Genomic DNA, 13,803 nt, shown 5'->3' on the forward strand with positions numbered 1-13,803 from the left:
AATTAGTCCACTGAGCATGCTCAAATGGTTTCAAACCTACTCACTGAAACAGGTCAGACTATGCCAGAAAGTCCCGATATTTCAAAGGTACAAGTGTGTGATCTTTAGAGTAAAGCTTCCTAAAGCTGTTTTGCTACCTGTTACAGCATTATGTCCTACAGTAATGCTGCATTAAGTGTCCCTAAGTTAGGATCTATGACACCAGTCACCCATTGGATGCTGGAAGCCAAACTCACTTCTTTTTTAATTCCATTGACTTCAGAAGTTTGCATGAGGAAAGAGTTTGATCCATTTTAACTAGCTATAATACAGAGTTCTTTGCAACTTACCAGGTATATAATTAGAATCATAGAATGACATAGAATCATGGAAACATAGAATAGCTAAGGTTGGAAAGGACCTTAAGATCGTCTAGTTCCAACTCTCCTGCCATGGGCAGGGACACCTCCCACTAAAACATGTCACCCAAGGCTCTATCCAACCTGTCCTTAAACACCGCCAGGGGTGGAGCATTCACAACTTCCCTGGGCAACATATTTCAGTGCCTCACCACCCTTACAGTAAAGACTTTCTTCCTTATATCCAATATAAACTTCCCCTGTTTAAGTTTTAACCTGTTACCCCTTGTCCTATCACTACAGTCCGTAATGAAGAGTCCCTCTCCAGTAATGAAGCGTCCCTCTCCAGGATCCTTATAACCCCCTTCAGATACTGGGAGGCTGCTATGAGGTCTCCACACAGCCTTCTCTTCTCCAGGCTGAACAGCCCCAACTTTCTCAGCCTGTCTTTGTATGGGAGGTGTTCCATTCCCCTGATCATCCTTGTGGCCTCCTCTGGACTTGTTCCAACAGTTCCATGTCCTTTTTATGTTGAGGACACCAGAATTGCACACAGTACTCCAAGTGAGGTCTCACAAGAGCAGAGTACAGGGGCAGGATCACCTTTTTCAACCTGCTGGTCACGCTTCTCTTGATGCAGCCCAGGATACGGTTGGCTTTCTGGGCTGCGAGTGCACGCTGAAGCCGGCTCATGTTCATTTTCTCATCGACCATCACCCCCAAGTCCTTCTCCGCAGGGCTGCTCTGAATCTCTTCTCTGCCCAACCTGTAGCTGTGCCTGGGATTGCTCCAACCCAGGTGTAGGACCTTGCACTTGTCATGGTTAAACTTCATGAGGTTGGCATCAACCCACCTCACAAGCATGTCAGGGTCCCTCTGGATGGCATTCCTTCCCTCCAGTGTCCCAACTGTACCACACAGCTTGGTGTCATCGGCAAACTTGCTGAGGGCACACTCAATCCTACTCTCCAGGTCACTGACAAAGATGTTGAACAAGACATCGATCCCTGAGGGACGCCAGTCATTACTGATCTCCAACTGGACATTGAGCCATTGACCACAACTCTTTGCATGGGGCCATCCAGCCAGTTCTTTATCCACCGAGTGGTCCACCTATCAAATTGGCACATGAAAAACAACAAGGTGCTTGGTGACAGCCAGTATGGCATTTCTAGGGGAAAATCCTGCCTGACCAATTTGGTGGCCTTCTATGACGGGGCTACAAAAGTGATGGACAGGGGTGGAGCAGTTGACATCATCTACCTGGACTTGTGCAAAGCGTTCGACACTGTCCCACATGACATCCTTGTCTCTAAATTGGACAGACATCGATTTGATAGGTAGACCACTCGGTGGATAAAGAACTGGCTGGATGGTCACACTCAAAGAGTGGTGGTCAACGGTTCAATGTCCGGCTGGAGACCAGTAACAAGTGGTGTCCCACAGGGATCGGTGTTGGGACCGGTCTTGTTTAATATTTTCGTTGCTGACATGGACAATGGAATTGAGTGTGCCCTCAGCAAGTTTGCCGATGACACCAAGCTGTGTGGTTCTCTTGATACGCTAGAGGGAAGGAATGCCGTTCAGAGGGACCCTGACATGCTTGTGAGGTGGGCTGATGCCAACCTCATGAAGTTTAACCATGACAAGTGCAAGGTCCTACACCTGGGTTGGAACAATCCTAGGCACAGCTACAGGTTGGGCAAAAAGGAAATTCATGGTAGTCCTGCGGAGAAGGACTTGGGGGTGTTAGTCAATGAGAAAATGAACATGAGCCAGCTTCTGTGTGCGCTTGCAGCCCAGAAAGCCAACTGTATCCTGGGCTGTATCACGAGGAGCGTGACCAGCAGGTCGAAGGAGGTGATCCTGCCCCTCTACTCTGCTCTCGTGAGACCTCACTTGGAGTATTGTGTACAGTTCTGGTGTCCTCCTCATAAAAAGGACATGGAACTGTTGGAACAAGTCCAGAGGAGGCCACGAGGATAATGACAAAGCTCAAGCATTTCCTGGATGAAGACAGGCTGAGAAAGTTGGGGCTGTTCAGCCTGGAGAAGAGAAGGCTGCATGGAGACCTCATAGCAGCCTTCCAGTATCTGAAGGGGGCCTATGGGGATGCTGGTAAGGGACTATTCATTAGGGACTGTAGTGATAGGACAAGGAGTAACGGGTTGAAACTTAAACAGCAGAGGTTTAGACTGGATATAAGAAAGAAATTCTTTACTGTTAGGGTGGTGAGGTACTGGAATGGGTTGCCCAGGGAGGTAGTGAATGTTCCATCCCTGGCAGTGTTCAAGACCAGGTTGGATGAAGCCTTGGGTGATATGGTTTAGTGTGAGGTGTCCCTGCCCATGGCAGGGGGGTTGGAACTAGATGATCTTGAGGTCCTTTCCAATCCTAACTATTCTATGATTCTATGAGTCTATGTCGTGTGGGACAGTGTCAAATGCTTTGCAGAAGTCCAGGTAGATGACATCAGCTGCTCTATCCCTGTCCATCAGTTCCGTATCCCCATCATAGAAAGCCACCAAATTGATAAGGCAGGATCTCCCCTTGGAGAAGCCATGCTGGCTGCCATCAACCACTTTGTTGTTTTTCATGTGCCTTAGCATGCCTTCCAGGAGAATCTGCTGCAAGGTTTTGCCAGGCACAGAGGTCAGACTGACTGCTCTGTAGTTCCCTGAGTCATCCATTTTCCCCTTCTTGAAAATGGGGGTTATATTTCCCTTTTTTCAGTTGTTGGGAACTTCACCTGACAGCCATGATTTTTCAAATATGATGGCCAGTGGCTTTGCAACCTCATTCGCCAGCTCCTTCAGGACCCACAGATGGATTTCATCAGGTCCCGTGGACTTGTGTATGTTCAGGTTCTTAAGATGGTCTTGAACCAGATCCTATCCTACAGTGGGCCTAAGGTCTCCATTCTCACAGTCCCTGTGTCTGCCTTCCAAGACTTGGGTGGTGCGGTCAGAGCCTTTGTCAGTGAAGACTGAGGCAAAGAAGTTATTCAGAACCTCAGCCTCCTCCAAATCCAGAGTAGCCAGTTCTCCTGATAGCTTCCGGAGGGGGGCTGCTTTTCCCTAGTGTGTCTTTTATTCGCTACAACCTATAGAATCCCTTCCTGTTATCTTTAACATCCTTTGCCAAGTTTAGCTCTAACTGGGCCTTAGCTTTCCTAACCTGCTCACTAGCTTCCCAGACAACATCCTTGTATTCTTCCCAGGCCACCTGTCCTTGCTTCCACCTTCTATAAGCCTCTTTTTTCCTTTGAATTTTCCTCAGCAGCTCCTTATCCATCCAAGGACGTCTCCTGGCCCTCCTGCTGTGCTTCCTTCTAGTTGGGATGCAACATTCTTGAGCTTGCAGTAGGTGATCCTTGAATATCATCCAAGAGTCTTGGGCCCCCCTGCCCTCTAGGGCTTTATCCCATGGAACCTTACTAAGCAGGTCCCTGAAGAGGCCAAAGTCTGCTCTATTGAAATCCAGGGCATTGAGCTTGCTGCATGCTCTTCTCACTGTCCTGAGGATCTCAAATTTGACCATCTCATGGTCACTGCAACCAAGGCTGCCCTGAAGCATCACATTTCCAACGAGCCCTTCCCTGTTGGTGAGCACAAGGTCAAGTATGGCACCCCTCCTTGTCAGCTCCTCTGTTACTTGCAGAAGCAAGTTGTCTTCCACACAATCGAGAAACCTCCTGGATTGCTTGTGCCGGGCCGTACCGTCACCCCAACAGATATCAGGGTGGTTGAAGTCCCCCATGAGAGCAAGGGCCTGTGAGCGTGAGGCTGTTCTTACCTCTCTGTAAAGTGCTTCATCCAGATTCCTCTTGGTCAGGCAATCTGTAACAGATCCCCACAATAATGTACCCCATTGCTGTTCTCCCTTTAACCCTGACCCACAAAATCTCTGTTGACTGCTCACCTGTCCCCAGACAGAGTTCCATACTCTTCAGCCTATCCCTAACATAAATAGCAACTCCCCCTCCCTGCCTGCCGGGCCTGTCCTTTATAAAGAGCCTGTAACCTTCCGTTTCAACACTCCAGTCATAGGAGCCATCTCACCATGTTTCTGTGATGCCTACTATATCATACCCCCACAGACATGCAGACATCTCTGATTCCTCTTGTTTGTTCCCTATGCTACAGGTGTTTGTATAGAGGCATCTGAGCCGAGCTTCAAATGATGCTGGCTCACTGGCTGGAGTGGCTGGAATACCTCTGCATTGCTCTGAGCATTTAGTATAGGTGCTGGTAACTGACTGGGTGTGTTGGGATGGAATGATTCCCCCGTCCCCCAGCACATCTAGTTTAAAGCATCCTTGACCAGTCTGTCAGGCCTCCTACCGAAACTGTTCTTACCCTTCTTTGTCAGACAAGCTCCACCAGCCCTCAGTAGATCTGGCCTACTAACTCGGGTCCTGTGTTCAGAATACCCAAACCCCTGACTATGGCACCACTATTCTAACCATTTATTAGCCTGGCCAATCCTCCTAGCCTTTTTGGGTCCTCCCCTGTATTCTGGAGAATTGACAAAAAGGCTATCTGAGCTCCAGAGACCCTAACCACCTCTCCCAGAGCTCTGTAGTCCTTCTTTATGTTCACCAGGCTACTGCCATCTATATTCCTAGCACCCACATAGATCACTAGAAGTTTGTAATAGTCAGTGGGGCTTGCTAGAGCAGGCAGCCTCTCTGCAACATCCCTGATCCATGCCCCTGGTAGGCAACACACCTCCCTTGAGTCTGGATCAGGCTGACAGATAAGTGCTTCTCATAGCCTTCATTCATAAAGAAGATTAATATTAGAAACAGTAGATTTTATTGATCCCCGGATATTTGCCTTAACCATTGTTTTGCTTTGTGTTAAGTATGCTCTCTGTGGGGAATTATATCACTGACTGTCTGGGTTCAGCAGTAGCAGTCATTTTTTCTCCTTCTTGGTAGCTGGTGCAGTGCTGTGTTTTGACTTTCGGGCTGGGAACGGTTGCTGATAGCAAGTAAGTTTTGAGTTACTGCTCAAATGTTTGGTTTGTCCAAGGCCTTTTCTGAGCTCATGCTCTGCCAGGGAGGAAGGAGAGACAGGACACCTGACCTAGGCTAGCCAAAGAGGTATTCCATACCATAGCACGTCATACCCAGGATGTAACCGGGAGAAACCCGGAAGGGCTGGATGTCTGGGGGGATGGAGGAGGTATCGGTCGGTGCTTGGTCGGGCAGGGTGGGGTGAGTTATGGGTCGGTGGCTGGTGAGGTGTTGTATTCTCTTCACTTGTTATTTGCAAGTATTGTTGTTTGTAGTAGTAGTAGCAGTAGTGATTTATGTTATACCTTAGCTATTAAACCGTTCTCATCTCAACCCATGGGGGCTACATTCTTTGGATTCTCCTTCCTAACTCTCCGGGAGTTGGGGGAGCAAGGGGGGGAGTGAGTGCACAAGCTGTGCAGTTTGGTTTTAAACCACCACACTGACATATTAACAGCTATAGCTCACTTAAAGTGTGTACCACTAGGGATTGTCCTCAAGTCCAATAAGCTTGTTATTATTTCCTATCTTAAAATCTGTACTAAGCAATAAAAAAGAAGAAAAATACAAAAAGGTTGAGGTCACACTGCAGCTGCAGTCTTATTGAAGATTCAGATGGAAAACACAAGTTAATTTGTACAGAAATAGTACCTAAAAAAACCACCTGAATAACTTTGGACATGAAAGAAAATTTTAAAAGCCCCACAGTCTCAGCAGCTTTAATAATATCTTAGAGTTGTAATCACCTTTCCTGGTGATAGGCAAACAGAAGGATGTTTTGTCAGAACCTGGTCTTATTCTGGGAAGTCCTTAAGTCCATTTTTAATTATATGCATATGATTAAGTCCTATTCTTGTCACAGACAGTTAAAGATGTGCTCTTGCCTTATCTGATTGAAGGGCGAATGAAGACCTTGTATCTTAATTCCTGTGAAAAGCCATGAGGTGTAACATATTCTGAGGGGCAGGAAGAAACTGTTGACTCCTGCCTTCTAGCTTTTACTAACCATTTAATCCTGAGAAGGTGTATGAGTGGAAGCTAGTTTCTGTTATGCTTCCCTGGATGACTTCACCAGGTGGCCTACACAGGTGTGTAAGCTAAGTAGTTCTTGCTTCTAGGACAACCTATCTAGTGAGGTCTAGAGAAATCCTTGATGTTACAATTAACCAAGTGGTCCCACAATTAACTAAAATCTAGGTATTTTGTAGCAAAGTCTTAATAATTTGACAGTAGACGATAGAATATTTTAAAAGCCCTGTCTATGAAATTGATTTTAATATGATGAGGCTATTTCTTCAATTCTTAAAGATGAAAAAAAAATGTTATTATTATATGTATTTTTTCTCTGATCACATTTTTTCTTCTCTATAGCCATCTAGCTAATTTTGAAAATTGATTTCCACTGAGCTAAAGTAGGAGGGAAATGAAACAGGCAAAAAAGGAGAGAGAACTGTAAATTTGTAAATGAATAATTTCTTTTGAAGTGCTAAAGAAGAAAGACAAAAGACTTGGGAATGGGGGAAAAAAACCCTTGAAATAAAGTAAATCACACGTAGGAGAAACAGTGTGGAAATTATTAGTGAAACTGCTTTCCAGCTTTTCTACTATTTTTTCTCAGCAAGCCCCGATACCAAATTGTCAGCATAGTTTTAAGATGGATATTTTAGTGTCCACTCACAATTCTATTTCAGGGCTATGAAATAGAGATTCCAGTTTGAATTAAATTCTTAGACTTACAAATGTGCCCCTTCTCAGCAAATAGAGAATCAACAATGCATTTTATTGTTTTTTCAGGTTTCTCAGCAGGGAAGATTGGCCTCTTTACATCAGAAGACTGCTGTCTGTGATGTATGTATTTCAGAGCCTTCCCAGATGCTTTTGACAAGCTGGGTGAGATATATCAGTAAGTAACATGATTTTGACATAAAAGTAAAATGTATATAGTTGGGAATAATTAAATGAGTTAATTCATAGTTCATTTTGAAGAAAAGTGTAACTACTAGTAATCCAGTATTATTAACACTTACATGCTAACAGATGAAAATGTTTCACATATGAACTCTGTACTGTTCTGTTCATAATTAAATGTTTGCTTGTGTAACATTTTAGCAGTGGAATAAATAATAGCTTTATGTTGAGCCAGGTTATTGATTGGAAAAACTGCTGTGTTAAGACAGTCTGATTCAAATCTACCTGCCCCCACTGGGAACACATTATTGGATGCAAGGGCCATCCTAATACCTTCTCAGTATCAGCAAAGATAATGAGGTCAAATTATTTCACACACAGCAGAATATGTTCCTTGGATGCTCTTGTAATACTAATATTTCAAAGCCGTTTAGGCAGGTACCAAAACCAAGCTGTGTTGTCTAAATGACAACGCTGATGCAGTAGGGAGAAGAGAACACAGGGCTGTCCAAAAGAGGCTACCAGGTGGAAGCTGTGGTGTGTGCAGCAACAGCAGTTAGGCTGTTTGTAAGGTAACTCTATAAGTCCATCTGACAAAATTCCTACTAAAGAACAGTCAAATTCAGCCAGCTTTCCTTTAACACTATAAAGATAGTGGAAGCTCACAACAAAATTATGGAGTTTGTTCAAAATACCTTTCAGATAATATTTTGGGTGTGATCCTGCAGACTTAATAACTTGGTTCATTTTAGCCATCACACATGACTGGAGAAGCCAATTTTAGGTCTGCCTATTTAGCATGAAAAAAATACTTGAACAATATATGTAAAATTTCCATATGATCTGATCCAATCAAATCAAACTAGCATCTTCACTTTCCTTAAAAGGAGAAGCCCAGCTCAGTTGAATCAGAATAATTGCCCTGAATTAAGATCAGGTGCTTTTACACTATATTAGGTATAACAGATTGATTTTGAGTCCTAGCATGATTTGAGGTATTTCTTTTTTTTATCTCTGCTTTTCATCCAGTCTTTGGGCAGTGTTCCTCACAAGAAGAGATGGAAAGGAGTAGTGTGTACTGAAAGAGTAAGAAATTTTAATGCCTTGTATCGCATGATCTGTTTTTATTTATTGAGTTATAATAATGACAAAATTGTTAGATTCTTTGGATAATAATCTGTTTAAAGTTCTTGGATTGTGCTTGGTTTTATCAGCATCAGTTGCTTTCAGGGGGTCTAAGCATTAGTAAAGCTAAGCCTCACATCATCAGGGACTAATTAGAACAGGTGGAAAGGAAAGAGAAGTAGAATGAGAATTGTTCTTACTATTTTAAATCTTTCTATGTTTGTGTTCTGAGCCCAAAAGCACACATTCCTGTTTCTTGCCTGTTACATTACCTATTGGTGTTATAAATGTTGTCTAACTTATAGGACATTTTTCCTTACTTCATCCTTATTTTTAATATATTTTCATAAATGCTAACAATTAATGTTTGGTTTTGGTAATGTGCTGCTTTCAGTGGGAAGCCACATGTGTGAAACTCAAGTACTCAAACAGTTAATATCCCATTAATGGAATGCAGCCTCTGCTGAATTTCTTGAAGCTGATTTTTCCACAGTGACTTTGCCTGGACACATATGGGAAATAAAAGGTATGCAGTAAGTAATGAATTCTGATTTGGGTTGTTTTTTTTTTTCTTTCTTCCATTTTCTTGTTAGTTGCCATCATGTTTATAAGTTTAGGTGGACTGTACTCACTCATTATTTGGCATTGCTGAAAAGTCAGTGGTGGTGGGACGAAAGAATGAGAGAGTTTTATTCTCGTAATAGATTCATATTCTATATAGTATACTAGATGTATGGCATTAGGTATAGTTATAGGTGGTTTATATTTATATATATATATGTAAATAATGTATCTAAGATTAATAATATGTTACCAATACTTTCAAGGAAAAAATATAAATTTTGATTTTTATGTTTACTCAGGGTGTTAGCTGTGAATTTTATAGTAGTATCTGTACTGGCTTGGAACAGACAACAGGTGTCTCCTGATTCCAGATACATAATAGATACCACCTAACACCAATTCCTCATTATGACATACTGATCCTGATATCTGTTTGGACAGTACTGATCCCTCTATACTTGCATCCATGCTATCTTCATAGCTGCATGATGAGATTTTAAATTGAATAAAAGTGACAGATTCTGGAGGCAGTCTATATGCTTTGAAAAAGCCCACTAAAGTTTTTGTGAGCTCCTCAGCTGTGGCTTGCTTGAATTGTCTGACATGATGATTCACAAGCCTGAGATTAGGCAAATAATGTGATCAGCTCCCACATTTAAGAAAATGCCTTTCTGCCTCTGGTGTGCTGCTGCTCTCTAACCAGTCAGACCTGCCTCCATCTCCTCAGCTCTGAAAGAGAAAATAGGACTGACTACAGGAAGTTGTGCTCAGCCCCACAATGAACGTGTATCATGGTTATTGCCAAAGTGGCAGAAGTTTGTGACCACATGAAAAAAGAATGCTAGACAGGAGGGAATGAGGGAGAAGTCTGAGCTCTGAGTAAGACTAAAGACTGCTGTAAAGAATCAGAAAAAATAACATGTGTGATTATTCTTTAAATCTTTCTGTAATTAGGTGAAAAGCTTGTAATGGTCACATACCCATCTCTGTAAGAAATCCTTGAATAATTTATTGAGCATGGAGGGTCATAGCTTAAGTTGGTAAGAGAGCATCCTCGGTTTATTTTTCACTGGGGACTTCTATGCCACACAGGCTTTCTGTTTGACCTTGTTGTGGTTTAAACCAAGCCTCAAAGCTCATGCACTCGCTCCCCCCCCTTGTTCCCCCAACTCCCAGAGAGCTGGGGAGGAGAATCCAAGGAATGTAGCTCCCATGGGTTGAGATAAGAACAGTTTAATAGCTAAGGTATAACACAAATCACTACTGCTGCTACCAATAATAATAATAATAATGATAAAGGAAATAACAAGTGAAGAGAATACAACACCTCACCAGCCACCGACCCATAACTTCACCCCACCCTGCCTGACTGAACACCGACCGATACCTCCTTCAACCACCAGACCCCAGCCCTTCTGGGTCTCTCCCGGTTACATCCTGTGTATGATGTGTTATGGTATGGAATACCTCTTTGGCTAGCCTAGGTCAGGTGTCCTGCCTCTCCTTTTTCCCTGCCTCCCCTCCTCCCTGGCAGCGCATGAGGCTCAGAAAGTCCTTGGCCAGAGTAAATATTTGAGCAGTAACTAAAAACATAGGTGCTATCAGCACTGTTCCCAGCCCGAAAGTCAAAACACAGCACTGCACCAGCTACCAAGAAGGGGGAAAAATGACTGCTACTGCTGAATCCAGGACAGACCTTTACTTTTTCTTCAGAGGACAAGAGATTGAAGTCTGCAGGATAACCAGAAACATTCAACATGGCGCAGCTGCTCTAGAGAAAACATAAGCTGCTTTTGAGCACAAGTAGTAATAAACATCTGGGGATCATTTGAAACTGTAGCTGGTCACTCACTGTAGAAGACATAAAAGAAGCAGTTGATGTTTCTTTTCTGGGTAGGAGATGGATCTTTATTGCCATTTTCCCTAAACTGTTAATAACAATCACCAGAGATGAGAAGTAAGCATATTTTAAAAGGCAGCAGTAGTTGCCCCAGCTCACAGGAATAAAGGAGGAATTTTAATCCAAGTTTTACTTGTTTTCTATCCAGAAGCAAGAACCTCTTCTGTTGGAAAATAATTTTTATGTGAAGTTTGACTACAATTTCAAAGGATACATACAAATATAGGAAGTTAACAAGAAGAAGGCAAGAAAAAAAAATCCTCTTAGGCCTTCAAAATAAATCTTTACCAAAAAGAACTGGGTGGTTGGCTGTGGGGTGTGTTTGGGTTTTTTTTTTTATTCTTGCTTCCCAGAACATTTGGTTTAATATTTCCTATACCAGATCACTGAGGTAGCTTCCATCTCTGAAGCCAATAATGTCTATAGTGCCCAGAGGCCTATCTTCCAGCCACCCTGCACACATGGCTTGTACTGTGGAGAAACCAAGTAGAGGAGGTGAAGAGACAGTCTTCTGCAAGCATACCTGCTGAGGTCACTTGAATCTACTGATAGGAAACTTCACTGTGACAGTACTTCCTTGTACACTCACAAGAGCATGTAAAATAGGATTAAGGAGTCCTCACTCATGTCTGTTCTGAGTGATTCTGAATCTTTCTGTCTCAGTCCCCACTGATTGAATTAAGTGGAAAGGGACTCAGGGTTGACCTCAGGGTCATGCCCTTTGAAATACTGCCATTTCTATGGAGCAGGTTGTCTCAGCAGCTACCCCATCTGCTGCTCAGCAGTATCTTCTTTCTGTAAGAGATAAGGTCTTCATCATCCATACCTCTCGGATGCTCATAATGAGGGTGGATCAGCGCAGGAAGAGTCTGGCCAGTGGGGCCCTGTAATTTCTGTCCCTGGAGATAGTCAGAACTTGACAGTTTCTGGCCAACCTGATTTAACTTTGAATCTGACTTTGCTGTGAGCAAGGGGTTGAACTAGATGATGTCCAGCAGCAGCTTCCACCTTAAATGATTCTGTGATTCTGCTTTATGTGCTAGAAACTGTATATATGGCTCAGTAGCAGATCTGTGGTTATAAGAAATGAGGAATCCTGCAGGCTGCAGAAGCAAGAGCCTTGGTCAGTAACAGCTGCTTAACTTAGAAGGGCCTTTTCCCTAGTCTCTGGGCTCACCATGCTAAACAGGCTATTCCTGCCTGTTTAATAAACTATCTGGCAATCCTGAACTCAGAATTCACCTATGACCACTGATATTTAACAGCCACCTGCTCTCCCACCACTGAATCCTTAAGGATGGCAAAAGCTAGTGTCCTTCCCAAATTGGAGGAGCAGTGGAAGCTAAGATCAGCCCCTCAGAGCCCTTGTCCCAGGGAAAAGCAGATGCTTTTCACTCCTAGCTGCTCCCAGGCATCATCCTTCCTCTTCAGCCCTCGGAAGATAGGTGGTGTTATTCTGCTTTCTTCCTTATTCTTCCACTCCCATAATGTAAAATGAAGCTTTCATACTTCTAGACAGAGCCACAATCAGAGGGAAAGAAACATGGGAATCTTTCACTTTTTCTATGGGTGTAAATGAAAATTTGGGGTTATGTTGCTAAATTTTTACTGAGGAGAGTGTGAGGTGCTGCTTTTGCTGATGTGGTGTCTCGTACTAGTCTAGACTTTCTAAAGTTTGTCTATCTAGAGCACGAGCTAATGAATGTCTGAAGTGAATTTGCTCTGTCAGCAATCTAATGTACTTCACAGGTCTTTATGCACCTTGGGGATGTTGTCTTAGGTAAACATTACTTTTTTTAATCTTTGAAAATATAGTAATGCATAGATACCAAAAGTAACGCATGATGTTAATGATGTAGGAGATTTTTTTTTACTTTTCTTGACTATTTTTAAAGGGGTCTTTTCAGCATAACAGCTACGGCAAGGCAAATTACCAAAGCAGCATACTCGAGTCTTGCTCATGTTACAGGTATTAATGCATGTTACGTGGTTGAGTTCTCCTGTGGTGCTTTGAGAAGGCACACTTGTGTGCATGATAAATTAGTTTGTTTTGTTGTTCACAGATTTTTTTGAGGAGTAGAACTACAAAAGCATTCTTTCCTGTAAGATGGAGGCAAGGCCCACATATCATACTTCATTCTTTCTAAATGGAGTATTCTTTGCTGCACCTAGAAAGAATGCCAGAATCCCAGCTGATAAAAATTGAAGTCAGAGTGGGACATGAAATTACTGAAGAAACAGACCACATACAAACTCAACATCACAAATTAAGGAAAGGTTCTTATCTGTCAAAGACTAATTGACTGGGGCCTACTGTTTCACATATCTCTTCCTGCTGCTCAGAAAATCATGACTGAAAAAAATCTGTGCCAGAAATAATTGATACTTAAGTGTGTATATCTGTTCATAGATCAGGATGTGGCTTGCTTTGTATATGCTCCTTCCATTTGCAAGCATCACCACTAATTTAAAAAAGGTATGCATCTACACTACAGGAAACAGTGTTTGTGAAGTTAGACACCACGCTCATTCATCTTTATTGGGTCACATGTTGCTAAGGGTTTTGTTAATTGCTGTATTATTTTGAAAGCCAATTTAATGACTACATACTATAAAAGTTAAAGCAATTACATGTAATGCATAATGAACAATATGACTTCCAAATGTTCACATGTAATGCATGTCAGATTTCAGTTGAAAAAACAAACCAAACCAAACCCCTCAAGGTTGCATTCTATTCTTTAGAAGAGTCACATGTTGTAACCTCAGAACCTCAACATATCAGCTGGTTTCTGTGCATGATCAGGGCACAGAGCAGAATGAAATCGATGCCATATTCTGCCCTTTTATTTTCTTGAATCTGGCTGCAGTAATGATCAGATGTGCGCTTCTGCCAAATACAGTCAGTGTTTGATGCACATAGGGATGAGTGAATTTATCTGTACTTT

Source organism: Melopsittacus undulatus, chromosome 5 (assembly GCF_012275295.1).
Source record: "Melopsittacus undulatus isolate bMelUnd1 chromosome 5, bMelUnd1.mat.Z, whole genome shotgun sequence".
Classification (NCBI taxonomy): Eukaryota; Metazoa; Chordata; class Aves; order Psittaciformes; family Psittaculidae; genus Melopsittacus; species Melopsittacus undulatus.